Here is a 13291-nt window from a genome sequence, read left to right as displayed (position 1 = left end):
CCTTTGGTTTAGTGGCCACAGTTCTGCCAGCAGGCCCCTCCTGGTCCTATACCATGCACTAAGTACATCTGCAGCTGCAGACTCCAAACCCCTGGTCTCTGGGCACCTCCTCTGTGTCTCAGCTGTCCCTGTCCACAGAGAGCCTCATACAAGAAGTTGCTTCCAAACTGGGAGGTTCCACATCTGGGCAGGTCCAGCTCCAGGCCCAGTGAAGGGCATGAAGAAGGCTGAGGCTCTGGACTCCAGCCAGGCCTTCAGCAGGCCTCTGAGGCCAAGGTCTTCCTAGTCTCAAGAGGGGCCAAGAGACGCAATGTGTCATTTGAACAAGTGAGTCAGCGGGCGGTGAGCGAATGAATGACCGCTCGAGGGGATGTATGCCGGCCACCGGGCCCTGTTTGACTGTCCAGGCTCAGCTTACCTGACCCTGGTTACCAGGGAATGCCACTCTGGGCCCTCCTTTTCATCCCCCTCCCTCACTGTGACCTCACCACCTGCCCCATTATGACCCAGTCTGGCTCCCAGTTAAAACTGGAGGGCAGAGGGCCCAGGCAGTCCTGGGACCAACGGCCATGGGTGAGCGAAACTACTACCGAGCCGAGCCGTTCACTGGCCCCATCCCCAGGAAATGCCAGGAGCAAGGATACTCAATTCTTCTGATCCCGGTCAGCTTCATCTTGCTCAACGTGGGGATCAACATGGTGACTATGGTCAGGGCAGGATCTGTGCAGCGCGGTTGGGGGAGCCCTGGGGTCTTGAAGGGGCTGAGGTGGGAGGGCTGCTGGGGTGTGACCGGGACAAGGGTTGGATTTCAGGGCTCACCCTGCTCCCGGCCTCCCCCCTCCCCTTCTTGCCTCAACTCTGGAGGCATCTGAAGAGATTCTTGCGGGCACTTTTCAATCGTATTTTCCACAAAGGTGAGTGGGCGCCGGCGTGGGTTCAGGGGATGTGGGCCTGTCCCCTTTCTTCTATCCCTGCTTTGATTCTCAGCCCCTCAGGAACCCAGGCCCTGACCCATCTCGCCTTTCCCCACAGACAAGCAAGCCAGCTGTGTAGGCACCCATCGCATGTGCATGCGCTGCTCCGTGGATCCCAAGAACCTGTGCTCAAGAGTTTCTTCCCACTTCTGCCATCGCCCAAGCTTCCTGCTCGGGCAGGTAAACCCACCTTGACTACTGCCTGCAGCGGGGCTCGGCGGGGGCGGAGCCGGCGGCCCCCCCGCCGCGGGCGAGTAAAGGAGAAGGCGGGCGGAGCGGGAGGCAAAAAGCCTACAGCACCCGGTATTCCCAGGCGGTCTCCCATCCAAGTACTAACCAGGCCCGACCCTGCTTAGCTTCCGAGATCAGACGAGATCGGGCGCGTTCAGGGTGGTATGGCCGTAGACGGGGGCGGGGGGCCGCGGGCGGCCTCTTGAGGCCCAGTTTCGCTGGCGCTGGCGCCTTAACGCCAGCCTGGCGGCCGGCCCGCCCCGGCAGGGCCCCCTCGCCCGCCCAGGCAGGGGCAACGGAGGTCTCGGGTATCGGGCGGCGGCGGAGGGTTTGGCGACCACCTCCCAGCCCAGGGCGGCCGTGACCCAGCAAACCCTTCGGCGCTTGGCGCCCCGCCCAAGATCCCGCACGTCGCTCACAGGGACGTGGCCCCGGAGGCTTCAGGGCCCGGGGCCCGCGGTCCCTTGGGCATCGGCCCTGCCCGCCCACGCGGCCCTAGGCGCAGCCCGGCCGCAGCCCGGGCCGGCCCTCCTGCCCGACAGCAGCTGGCCCGAAGCCACTGGGAGCCACCATTGAGTCGCCACGGCCCCTCAGCCCCGGCAAGGCCACCCTTGCCCCCACACCCCCCGCCGAGCTCAGGACCCCGCCCCTGGTGGCCGGCAGGCCCGGGGAAGCGGCCCCTGCCCTCGATCCCGCTCCCGCACCCGGCCGCGTTGACACGCCAGGGGGGCGGGGTGGGGGGGGTTTTGTCGGAGGGAGCTGTGGAGGGACACACCGGCACACAGGTGGCGGCGCCGGGGCTGGGCGCCGGTGGGGGCGGCCAGGTGCAGGTCGAGGGGCTCGCGGGCCGAAAGGACGGCAACTGGGCCCGCGGCGGAGTCTGGGTCCGGGCCAGCCACCCCGGGAGCGTCTGGGGTGCGCCTGCCTTCCAGGGCCGCCTTCTGGCCGCCTGGCCGGCCGGGCCGGCGGGGAGCGACCCCGCCGGCGCGCGCCGTGGTGGGAGGGGCCTGAGGAGGTGGGGCCTGCAGCGGGGCCCGGCGGGGGCGGAGCCGGCGGCCCCCGCCGCGGGCGAGTAAATGAGAAGGCGGGCGGAGCGGGAGGCAAAAAGCCTACAGTACCCGGTATTCCCAGGCGGTCTCCCATCCAAGTACTAACCAGGCCCGACCCTGCTTAGCTTCCGAGATCAGACGAGATCGGGCGCGTTCAGGGTGGTATGGCCGTAGACGGGGGCGGGGGACCGCGGGCGGCCTCTTGAGGCCCAGTTTCGCTGGCGCTGGCGCCTTAACGCCAGCCTGGCGGCCGGCCCGCCCCGGCAGGGCCCCCTCGCCCGCCCAGGCAGGGGCAACGGAGGTCTCGGGTATCGGGCGGCGGCGGAGGGTTTGGCGACCACCTCCCAGCCCAGGGCGGCCGTGACCCAGCAAACCCTTCGGCGCTTGGCGCCCCGCCCAAGATCCCGCACGTCGCTCACAGGGACGTGGCCCCGGAGGCTTCAGGGCCCGGGGCCCGCGGTCCCTTGGGCATCGGCCCTGCCCGCCCACGCGGCCCTAGGCGCAGCCCGGCCGCAGCCCGGGCCGGCCCTCCTGCCCGACAGCAGCTGGCCCGAAGCCACCGGGAGCCACCATTGAGTCGCCACGGCCCCTCAGCCCCGGCAAGGCCACCCTTGCCCCCACACCCCCCGCCGAGCTCAGGACCCCGCCCCTGGTGGCCGGCAGGCCCGGGGAAGCGGCCCCTGCCCTCGATCCCGCTCCCGCACCCGGCCGCGGTGACACGCCAGAGGGGCGGGGTGGGGGTGGGGCTTTTGTCGGAGGGAGCTGTGGAGGGACACACCGGCACACAGGTGGCGGCGCCGGGGCTGGGCGCCGGTGGGGGCGGCCAGGTGCAGGTCGAGGGGCTCGCGGGCCGAAAGGACGGCAACTGGGCCCATGGCGGAGTCTGGTTCTGGAGGGCTCTGAGCCTCCATCCGCTCTGGTGCCTCGGGTCTACCGGCCCGACGCCTGGTAGCGCGACACCCCACCGGCCCACAGACGTAGCCTCCCCAGCTGTGCTCACAGCGAGTCCAACCGCAGCCTGCATCCCTCCACGGGACACTTGGATTACTCCCGCGATCCCCACGAGGTGCGGCACCCGGCGGCCGAATGGGCTGAGATCCTGCCCTTGCGGCGCCCTGTGGCCACCTCCGCCTCCCTCACGGTACTGGCCGAGGCCTCGGACCAGCGGGCCCCGGCTCCCAGCTCAGCGCTGCTCCTCCGCCCCTCTCACCTCCTGCCCGACGTCCAGGCTACCGAGCACCCTCCACCCCCGCCCACCTTCATGCCACTCAGCCGGAACCCGGGAGGCAATGCCAACTACCAGGTGTATGACAGTCTGGTGCTGAAGCGGCAACCGCAGGAGGGCCAAGCGCGGGCCAACTCGCTGCTACCTTCCACCTCGGCCTCCAGGCCCTCTCTGCACGGGAGCCAGACTGGGAAAATGAACTTACCAGCAGCAAGTGGGGGCAGGGGCAGGGGGCGGCAGGGCATGGAGAGAGGAATAAAGAGCGCCAGAGTCCAGGAAACATTGGTGGTCTGTGGCTTGGAAGCGCCACTCCTTCTGCCAGCCTGGGTCCCTGCGCTTGGCTTCCTGCAATAAGAAGCCAGTGTCCCCTTCTTGGCCTGAGGGTCCCTTTGGTTTAGTGGCCACAGTTCTGCCAGCAGGCCCCTCCTGGTCCTATACCATGCACTAAGTACATCTGCAGCTGCAGACTCCAAACCCCTGGTCTCTGGGCACCTCCTCTGTGTCTCAGCTGTCCCTGTCCACAGAGAGCCTCATACAAGAAGTTGCTTCCAAACTGGGAGGTTCCACATCTGGGCAGGTCCAGCTCCAGGCCCAGTGAAGGGCATGAAGAAGGCTGAGGCTCTGGACTCCAGCCAGGCCTTCAGCAGGCCTCTGAGGCCAAGGTCTTCCTAGTCTCAAGAGGGGCCAAGAGACGCAATGTGTCATTTGAACAAGTGAGTCAGCGGGCGGTGAGCGAATGAATGACCGCTCGAGGGGATGTATGCCGGCCACCGGGCCCTGTTTGACTGTCCAGGCTCAGCTTACCTGACCCTGGTTACCAGGGAATGCCACTCTGGGCCCTCCTTTTCATCCCCCTCCCTCACTGTGACCTCACCACCTGCCCCATTATGACCCAGTCTGGCTCCCAGTTAAAACTGGAGGGCAGAGGGCCCAGGCAGTCCTGGGACCAACGGCCATGGGTGAGCGAAACTACTACCGAGCCGAGCCGTTCACTGGCCCCATCCCCAGGAAATGCCAGGAGCAAGGATACTCAATTCTTCTGATCCCGGTCAGCTTCATCTTGCTCAACGTGGGGATCAACATGGTGACTATGGTCAGGGCAGGATCTGTGCAGCGCGGTTGGGGGAGCCCTGGGGTCTTGAAGGGGCTGAGGTGGGAGGGCTGCTGGGGTGTGACCGGGACAAGGGTTGGATTTCAGGGCTCACCCTGCTCCCGGCCTCCCCCCTCCCCTTCTTCCCTCAACTCTGGAGGCATCTGAAGAGATTCTTGCGGGCACTTTTCAATCGTATTTTCCACAAAGGTGAGTGGGCGCCGGCGTGGGTTCAGGGGATGTGGGCCTGTCCCCTTTCTTCTATCCCTGCCTTGATTCTCAGCCCCTCAGGAACCCAGGCCCTGACCCATCTCGCCTTTCCCCACAGACAAGCAAGCCAGCTGTGTAGGCACCCATCGCATGTGCATGCGCTGCTCCGTGGATCCCAAGAACCTGTGCTCAAGAGTTTCTTCCCACTTCTGCCATCGCCCAAGCTTCCTGCTCGGGCAGGTAAACCCACCTTGACTACTGCCTGCAGCGGGGCTCGGCGGGGGCGGAGCCGGCGGCCCCCCCGCCGCGGGCGAGTAAAGGAGAAGGCGGGCGGAGCGGGAGGCAAAAAGCCTACAGCACCCGGTATTCCCAGGCGGTCTCCCATCCAAGTACTAACCAGGCCCGACCCTGCTTAGCTTCCGAGATCAGACGAGATCGGGCGCGTTCAGGGTGGTATGGCCGTAGACGGGGGCGGGGCGCCGCGGGCGGCCTCTTGAGGCCCAGTTTCGCTGGCGCTGGCGCCTTAACGCCAGCCTGGAGGCCGGCCCGCCCCGGCAGGGCCCCCTCGCCCGCCCAGGCAGGGGCAACGGAGGTCTCGGGTATCGGGCGGCGGCGGAGGGTTTGGCGACCACCTCCCAGCCCAGGGCGGCCGTGACCCAGCAAACCCTTCGGCGCTTGGCGCCCCGCCCAAGATCCCGCACGTCGCTCACAGGGACGTGGTCCCGGAGGCTTCAGGGCCCGGGGCCCGCGGTCCCTTGGGCATCGGCCCTGCCCGCCCACGCGGCCCTAGGCGCAGCCCGGCCGCAGCCCGGGCCGGCCCTCCTGCCCGACAGCAGCTGGCCCGAAGCCACTGGGAGCCACCATTGAGTCGCCACGGCCCCTCAGCCCCGGCAAGGCCACCCTTGCCCCCACACCCCCCGCCGAGCTCAGGACCCCGCCCCTGGTGGCCGGCAGGCCCGGGGAAGCGGCCCCTGCCCTCGATCCCGCTCCCGCACCCGGCCGCGTTGACACGCCAGGGGGGCGGGGTGGGGGGGGTTTTGTCGGAGGGAGCTGTGGAGGGACACACCGGCACACAGGTGGCGGCGCCGGGGCTGGGCGCCGGTGGGGGCGGCCAGGTGCAGGTCGAGGGGCTCGCGGGCCGAAAGGACGGCAACTGGGCCCGCGGCGGAGTCTGGGTCCGGGCCAGCCACCCCGGGAGCGTCTGGGGTGCGCCTGCCTTCCAGGGCCGCCTTCTGGCCGCCTGGCCGGCCGGGCCGGCGGGGAGCGACCCCGCCGGCGCGCGCCGTGGTGGGAGGGGCCTGAGGAGGTGGGGCCTGCAGCGGGGCCCGGCGGGGGCGGAGCCGGCGGCCCCCGCCGCGGGCGAGTAAATGAGAAGGCGGGCGGAGCGGGAGGCAAAAAGCCTACAGTACCCGGTATTCCCAGGCGGTCTCCCATCCAAGTACTAACCAGGCCCGACCCTGCTTAGCTTCCGAGATCAGACGAGATCGGGCGCGTTCAGGGTGGTATGGCCGTAGACGGGGGCGGGGGACCGCGGGCGGCCTCTTGAGGCCCAGTTTCGCTGGCGCTGGCGCCTTAACGCCAGCCTGGCGGCCGGCCCGCCCCGGCAGGGCCCCCTCGCCCGCCCAGGCAGGGGCAACGGAGGTCTCGGGTATCGGGCGGCGGCGGAGGGTTTGGCGACCACCTCCCAGCCCAGGGCGGCCGTGACCCAGCAAACCCTTCGGCGCTTGGCGCCCCGCCCAAGATCCCGCACGTCGCTCACAGGGACGTGGCCCCGGAGGCTTCAGGGCCCGGGGCCCGCGGTCCCTTGGGCATCGGCCCTGCCCGCCCACGCGGCCCTAGGCGCAGCCCGGCCGCAGCCCGGGCCGGCCCTCCTGCCCGACAGCAGCTGGCCCGAAGCCACCGGGAGCCACCATTGAGTCGCCACGGCCCCTCAGCCCCGGCAAGGCCACCCTTGCCCCCACACCCCCCGCCGAGCTCAGGACCCCGCCCCTGGTGGCCGGCAGGCCCGGGGAAGCGGCCCCTGCCCTCGATCCCGCTCCCGCACCCGGCCGCGGTGACACGCCAGAGGGGCGGGGTGGGGGTGGGGCTTTTGTCGGAGGGAGCTGTGGAGGGACACACCGGCACACAGGTGGCGGCGCCGGGGCTGGGCGCCGGTGGGGGCGGCCAGGTGCAGGTCGAGGGGCTCGCGGGCCGAAAGGACGGCAACTGGGCCCATGGCGGAGTCTGGTTCTGGAGGGCTCTGAGCCTCCATCCGCTCTGGTGCCTCGGGTCTAACGGCCCGACGCCTGGTAGCGCGACACCCCACCGGCCCACAGACGTAGCCTCCCCAGCTGTGCTCACAGCGAGTCCAACCGCAGCCTGCATCCCTCCACGGGACACTTGGATTACTCCCGCGATCCCCACGAGGTGCGGCACCCGGCGGCCGAATGGGCTGAGATCCTGCCCTTGCGGCGCCCTGTGGCCACCTCCGCCTCCCTCACGGTACTGGCCGAGGCCTCGGACCAGCGGGCCCCGGCTCCCAGCTCAGCGCTGCTCCTCCGCCCCTCTCACCTCCTGCCCGACGTCCAGGCTACCGAGCACCCTCCACCCCCGCCCACCTTCATGCCACTCAGCCGGAACCCGGGAGGCAATGCCAACTACCAGGTGTATGACAGTCTGGTGCTGAAGCGGCAACCGCAGGAGGGCCAAGCGCGGGCCAACTCGCTGCTACCTTCCACCTCGGCCTCCAGGCCCTCTCTGCACGGGAGCCAGACTGGGAAAATGAACTTACCAGCAGCAAGTGGGGGCAGGGGCAGGGGGCGGCAGGGCATGGAGAGAGGAATAAAGAGCGCCAGAGTCCAGGAAACATTGGTGGTCTGTGGCTTGGAAGCGCCACTCCTTCTGCCAGCCTGGGTCCCTGCGCTTGGCTTCCTGCAATAAGAAGCCAGTGTCCCCTTCTTGGCCTGAGGGTCCCTTTGGTTTAGTGGCCACAGTTCTGCCAGCAGGCCCCTCCTGGTCCTATACCATGCACTAAGTACATCTGCAGCTGCAGACTCCAAACCCCTGGTCTCTGGGCACCTCCTCTGTGTCTCAGCTGTCCCTGTCCACAGAGAGCCTCATACAAGAAGTTGCTTCCAAACTGGGAGGTTCCACATCTGGGCAGGTCCAGCTCCAGGCCCAGTGAAGGGCATGAAGAAGGCTGAGGCTCTGGACTCCAGCCAGGCCTTCAGCAGGCCTCTGAGGCCAAGGTCTTCCTAGTCTCAAGAGGGGCCAAGAGACGCAATGTGTCATTTGAACAAGTGAGTCAGCGGGCGGTGAGCGAATGAATGACCGCTCGAGGGGATGTATGCCGGCCACCGGGCCCTGTTTGACTGTCCAGGCTCAGCTTACCTGACCCTGGTTACCAGGGAATGCCACTCTGGGCCCTCCTTTTCATCCCCCTCCCTCACTGTGACCTCACCACCTGCCCCATTATGACCCAGTCTGGCTCCCAGTTAAAACTGGAGGGCAGAGGGCCCAGGCAGTCCTGGGACCAACGGCCATGGGTGAGCGAAACTACTACCGAGCCGAGCCGTTCACTGGCCCCATCCCCAGGAAATGCCAGGAGCAAGGATACTCAATTCTTCTGATCCCGGTCAGCTTCATCTTGCTCAACGTGGGGATCAACATGGTGACTATGGTCAGGGCAGGATCTGTGCAGCGCGGTTGGGGGAGCCCTGGGGTCTTGAAGGGGCTGAGGTGGGAGGGCTGCTGGGGTGTGACCGGGACAAGGGTTGGATTTCAGGGCTCACCCTGCTCCCGGCCTCCCCCCTCCCCTTCTTCCCTCAACTCTGGAGGCATCTGAAGAGATTCTTGCGGGCACTTTTCAATCGTATTTTCCACAAAGGTGAGTGGGCGCCGGCGTGGGTTCAGGGGATGTGGGCCTGTCCCCTTTCTTCTATCCCTGCCTTGATTCTCAGCCCCTCAGGAACCCAGGCCCTGACCCATCTCGCCTTTCCCCACAGACAAGCAAGCCAGCTGTGTAGGCACCCATCGCATGTGCATGCGCTGCTCCGTGGATCCCAAGAACCTGTGCTCAAGAGTTTCTTCCCACTTCTGCCATCGCCCAAGCTTCCTGCTCGGGCAGGTAAACCCACCTTGACTACTGCCTGCAGCGGGGCTCGGCGGGGGCGGAGCCGGCGGCCCCCCCGCCGCGGGCGAGTAAAGGAGAAGGCGGGCGGAGCGGGAGGCAAAAAGCCTACAGCACCCGGTATTCCCAGGCGGTCTCCCATCCAAGTACTAACCAGGCCCGACCCTGCTTAGCTTCCGAGATCAGACGAGATCGGGCGCGTTCAGGGTGGTATGGCCGTAGACGGGGGCGGGGGGCCGCGGGCGGCCTCTTGAGGCCCAGTTTCGCTGGCGCTGGCGCCTTAACGCCAGCCTGGCGGCCGGCCCGCCCCGGCAGGGCCCCCTCGCCCGCCCAGGCAGGGGCAACGGAGGTCTCGGGTATCGGGCGGCGGCGGAGGGTTTGGCGACCACCTCCCAGCCCAGGGCGGCCGTGACCCAGCAAACCCTTCGGCGCTTGGCGCCCCGCCCAAGATCCCGCACGTCGCTCACAGGGACGTGGCCCCGGAGGCTTCAGGGCCCGGGGCCCGCGGTCCCTTGGGCATCGGCCCTGCCCGCCCACGCGGCCCTAGGCGCAGCCCGGCCGCAGCCCGGGCCGGCCCTCCTGCCCGACAGCAGCTGGCCCGAAGCCACCGGGAGCCACCATTGAGTCGCCACGGCCCCTCAGCCCCGGCAAGGCCACCCTTGCCCCCACACCCCCCGCCGAGCTCAGGACCCCGCCCCTGGTGGCCGGCAGGCCCGGGGAAGCGGCCCCTGCCCTCGATCCCGCTCCCGCACCCGGCCGCGGTGACACGCCAGAGGGGCGGGGTGGGGGGGGGCTTTTGTCGGAGGGAGCTGTGGAGGGACACACCGGCACACAGGTGGCGGCGCCGGGGTTGGGCGCCGGTGGGGGCGGCCAGGTGCAGGTCGAGGGGCTCGCGGGCCGAAAGGACGGCAACTGGTCCCGCGGCGGAGTCTGGGTCCGGGCCAGCCACCCCGGGAGCGTCTGGGGTGCGCCTGCCTTCCAGGGCCGCCTTCTGGCCGCCTGGCCGGCCGGGCCGGCGGGGAGCGACCCCGCCGGCGCGCGCCGTGGTGGGAGGGGCCTGAGGAGGTGGGGCCTGCAGCGGGGCCCGGCGGGGGCGGAGCCGGCGGCCCCCGCCGCGGGCGAGTAAAGGAGAAGGCGGGCGGAGCGGGAGGCAAAAAGCCTACAGCACCCGGTATTCCCAGGCGGTCTCCCATCCAAGTACTAACCAGGCCCGACCCTGCTTAGCTTCCGAGATCAGACGAGATCGGGCGCGTTCAGGGTGGTATGGCCGTAGACGGGGGCGGGGGGCCGCGGGCGGCCTCTTGAGGCCCAGTTTCGCTGGCGCTGGCGCCTTAACGCCAGCCTGGCGGCCGGCCCGCCCCGGCAGGGCCCCCTCGCCCGCCCAGGCAGGGGCAACGGAGGTCTCGGGTATCGGGCGGCGGCGGAGGGTTTGGCGACCACCTCCCAGCCCAGGGCGGCCGTGACCCAGCAAACCCTTCGGCGCTTGGCGCCCCGCCCAAGATCCCGCACGTCGCTCACAGGGACGTGGCCCCGGAGGCTTCAGGGCCCGGGGCCCGCGGTCCCTTGGGCATCGGCCCTGCCCGCCCACGCGGCCCTAGGCGCAGCCCGGCCGCAGCCCGGGCCGGCCCTCCTGCCCGACAGCAGCTGGCCCGAAGCCACCGGGAGCCACCATTGAGTCGCCACGGCCCCTCAGCCCCGGCAAGGCCACCCTTGCCCCCACACCCCCCGCCGAGCTCAGGACCCCGCCCCTGGTGGCCGGCAGGCCCGGGGAAGCGGCCCCTGCCCTCGATCCCGCTCCCGCACCCGGCCGCGGTGACACGCCAGAGGGGCGGGGTGGGGGGGGGCTTTTGACGGAGGGAGCTGTGGAGGGACATACCGGCACACAGGTGGCGGCGCCGGGGCTGGGCGCCGGTGGGGGCGGCCAGGTGCAGGTCGAGGGGCTCGCGGGCCGAAAGGACGGCAACTGGGCCCGCGGCGGAGTCTGGGTCTGGAGGGCTCTGAGCCTCCATCCGCTCTGGTGCCTCGGGTCTACCGGCCCGACGCCTGGTAGCGCGACACCCCACCGGCCCACAGACGTAGCCTCCCCAGCTGTGCTCACAGCGAGTCCAACCGCAGCCTGCATCCCTCCACGGGACACTTGGATTACTCCCGCGATCCCCACGAGGTGCGGCACCCGGCGGCCGAATGGGCTGAGATCCTGCCCTTGCGGCGCCCTGTGGCCACCTCCGCCTCCCTCACGGTACTGGCCGAGGCCTCGGACCAGCGGGCCCCGGCTCCCAGCTCAGCGCTGCTCCTCCGCCCCTCTCACCTCCTGCCCGACGTCCAGGCTACCGAGCACCCTCCACCCCCGCCCACCTTCATGCCACTCAGCCGGAACCCGGGAGGCAATGCCAACTACCAGGTGTATGACAGTCTGGTGCTGAAGCGGCAACCGCAGGAGGGCCAAGCGCGGGCCAACTCGCTGCTACCTTCCACCTCGGCCTCCAGGCCCTCTCTGCACGGGAGCCAGACTGGGAAAATGAACTTACCAGCAGCAAGTGGGGGCAGGGGCAGGGGGCGGCAGGGCATGGAGAGAGGAATAAAGAGCGCCAGAGTCCAGGAAACATTGGTGGTCTGTGGCTTGGAAGCGCCACTCCTTCTGCCAGCCTGGGTCCCTGCGCTTGGCTTCCTGCAATAAGAAGCCAGTGTCCCCTTCTTGGCCTGAGGGTCCCTTTGGTTTAGTGGCCACAGTTCTGCCAGCAGGCCCCTCCTGGTCCTATACCATGCACTAAGTACATCTGCAGCTGCAGACTCCAAACCCCTGGTCTCTGGGCACCTCCTCTGTGTCTCAGCTGTCCCTGTCCACAGAGAGCCTCATACAAGAAGTTGCTTCCAAACTGGGAGGTTCCACATCTGGGCAGGTCCAGCTCCAGGCCCAGTGAAGGGCATGAAGAAGGCTGAGGCTCTGGACTCCAGCCAGGCCTTCAGCAGGCCTCTGAGGCCAAGGTCTTCCTAGTCTCAAGAGGGGCCAAGAGACGCAATGTGTCATTTGAACAAGTGAGTCAGCGGGCGGTGAGCGAATGAATGACCGCTCGAGGGGATGTATGCCGGCCACCGGGCCCTGTTTGACTGTCCAGGCTCAGCTTACCTGACCCTGGTTACCAGGGAATGCCACTCTGGGCCCTCCTTTTCATCCCCCTCCCTCACTGTGACCTCACCACCTGCCCCATTATGACCCAGTCTGGCTCCCAGTTAAAACTGGAGGGCAGAGGGCCCAGGCAGTCCTGGGACCAACGGCCATGGGTGAGCGAAACTACTACCGAGCCGAGCCGTTCACTGGCCCCATCCCCAGGAAATGCCAGGAGCAAGGATACTCAATTCTTCTGATCCCGGTCAGCTTCATCTTGCTCAACGTGGGGATCAACATGGTGACTATGGTCAGGGCAGGATCTGTGCAGCGCGGTTGGGGGAGCCCTGGGGTCTTGAAGGGGCTGAGGTGGGAGGGCTGCTGGGGTGTGACCGGGACAAGGGTTGGATTTCAGGGCTCACCCTGCTCCCGGCCTCCCCCCCCCCTTCTTGCCTCAACTCTGGAGGCATCTGAAGAGATTCTTGCGGGCACTTTTCAATCGTATTTTCCACAAAGGTGAGTGGGCGCCGGCGTGGGTTCAGGGGATGTGGGCCTGTCCCCTTTCTTCTATCCCTGCCTTGATTCTCAGCCCCTCAGGAACCCAGGCCCTGACCCATCTCGCCTTTCCCCACAGACAAGCAAGCCAGCTGTGTAGGCACCCATCGCATGTGCATGCGCTGCTCCGTGGATCCCAAGAACCTGTGCTCAAGAGTTTCTTCCCACTTCTGCCATCGCCCAAGCTTCCTGCTCGGGCAGGTAAACCCACCTTGACTACTGCCTGCAGCGGGGCTCGGCGGGGGCGGAGCCGGCGGCCCCCCCGCCGCGGGCGAGTAAAGGAGAAGGCGGGCGGAGCGGGAGGCAAAAAGCCTACAGCACCCGGTATTCCCAGGCGGTCTCCCATCCAAGTACTAACCAGGCCCGACCCTGCTTAGCTTCCGAGATCAGACGAGATCGGGCGCGTTCAGGGTGGTATGGCCGTAGACGGGGGCGGGGGGCCGCGGGCGGCCTCTTGAGGCCCAGTTTCGCTGGCGCTGGCGCCTTAACGCCAGCCTGGCGGCCGGCCCGCCCCGGCAGGGCCCCCTCGCCCGCCCAGGCAGGGGCAACGGAGGTCTCGGGTATCGGGCGGCGGCGGAGGGTTTGGCGACCACCTCCCAGCCCAGGGCGGCCGTGACCCAGCAAACCCTTCGGCGCTTGGCGCCCCGCCCAAGATCCCGCACGTCGCTCACAGGGACGTGGCCCCGGAGGCTTCAGGGCCCGGGGCCCGCGGTCCCTTGGGCATCGGCCCTGCCCGCCCACGC

General features: G+C 68.3%; 7 non-coding genes across 7 annotated transcripts; all 7 read right to left on the bottom strand.

The window, feature by feature from the left end:
- Positions 1 to 1262: 1262 nt before the first annotated feature.
- LOC132594997 (5S ribosomal RNA) lies at positions 1263 to 1381 on the bottom strand. The gene has a single exon (XR_009561166.1). It is a non-coding gene; the product is annotated as a 5S ribosomal RNA (ribosomal RNA).
- A 930-nt stretch (positions 1382 to 2311) lies between these two features.
- Positions 2312 to 2430, bottom strand: LOC132595017 (5S ribosomal RNA). Its single transcript, XR_009561186.1, has one exon. It is a non-coding gene; the product is annotated as a 5S ribosomal RNA (ribosomal RNA).
- Positions 2431 to 5127: 2697 nt separating this feature from the next.
- On the bottom strand, positions 5128 to 5246 carry LOC132594996 (5S ribosomal RNA). The gene has a single exon (XR_009561165.1). It is a non-coding gene; the product is annotated as a 5S ribosomal RNA (ribosomal RNA).
- Positions 5247 to 6176: 930 nt separating this feature from the next.
- On the bottom strand, positions 6177 to 6295 carry LOC132595016 (5S ribosomal RNA). The gene has a single exon (XR_009561185.1). It is a non-coding gene; the product is annotated as a 5S ribosomal RNA (ribosomal RNA).
- Positions 6296 to 8992: 2697 nt separating this feature from the next.
- Positions 8993 to 9111, bottom strand: LOC132594994 (5S ribosomal RNA). Its single transcript, XR_009561163.1, has one exon. It is a non-coding gene; the product is annotated as a 5S ribosomal RNA (ribosomal RNA).
- Positions 9112 to 10043: 932 nt separating this feature from the next.
- On the bottom strand, positions 10044 to 10162 carry LOC132594993 (5S ribosomal RNA). The gene has a single exon (XR_009561162.1). It is a non-coding gene; the product is annotated as a 5S ribosomal RNA (ribosomal RNA).
- Positions 10163 to 12857: 2695 nt separating this feature from the next.
- Positions 12858 to 12976, bottom strand: LOC132594992 (5S ribosomal RNA). The gene has a single exon (XR_009561161.1). It is a non-coding gene; the product is annotated as a 5S ribosomal RNA (ribosomal RNA).
- Positions 12977 to 13291: the final 315 nt, after the last annotated feature.

This window comes from Globicephala melas, unplaced genomic scaffold, assembly GCF_963455315.2.
Source record: "Globicephala melas unplaced genomic scaffold, mGloMel1.2 SCAFFOLD_346, whole genome shotgun sequence".
NCBI classification, from domain to species: Eukaryota; Metazoa; Chordata; class Mammalia; order Artiodactyla; family Delphinidae; genus Globicephala; species Globicephala melas.
This window is presented reverse-complemented; position numbering and strand designations above follow the sequence as displayed.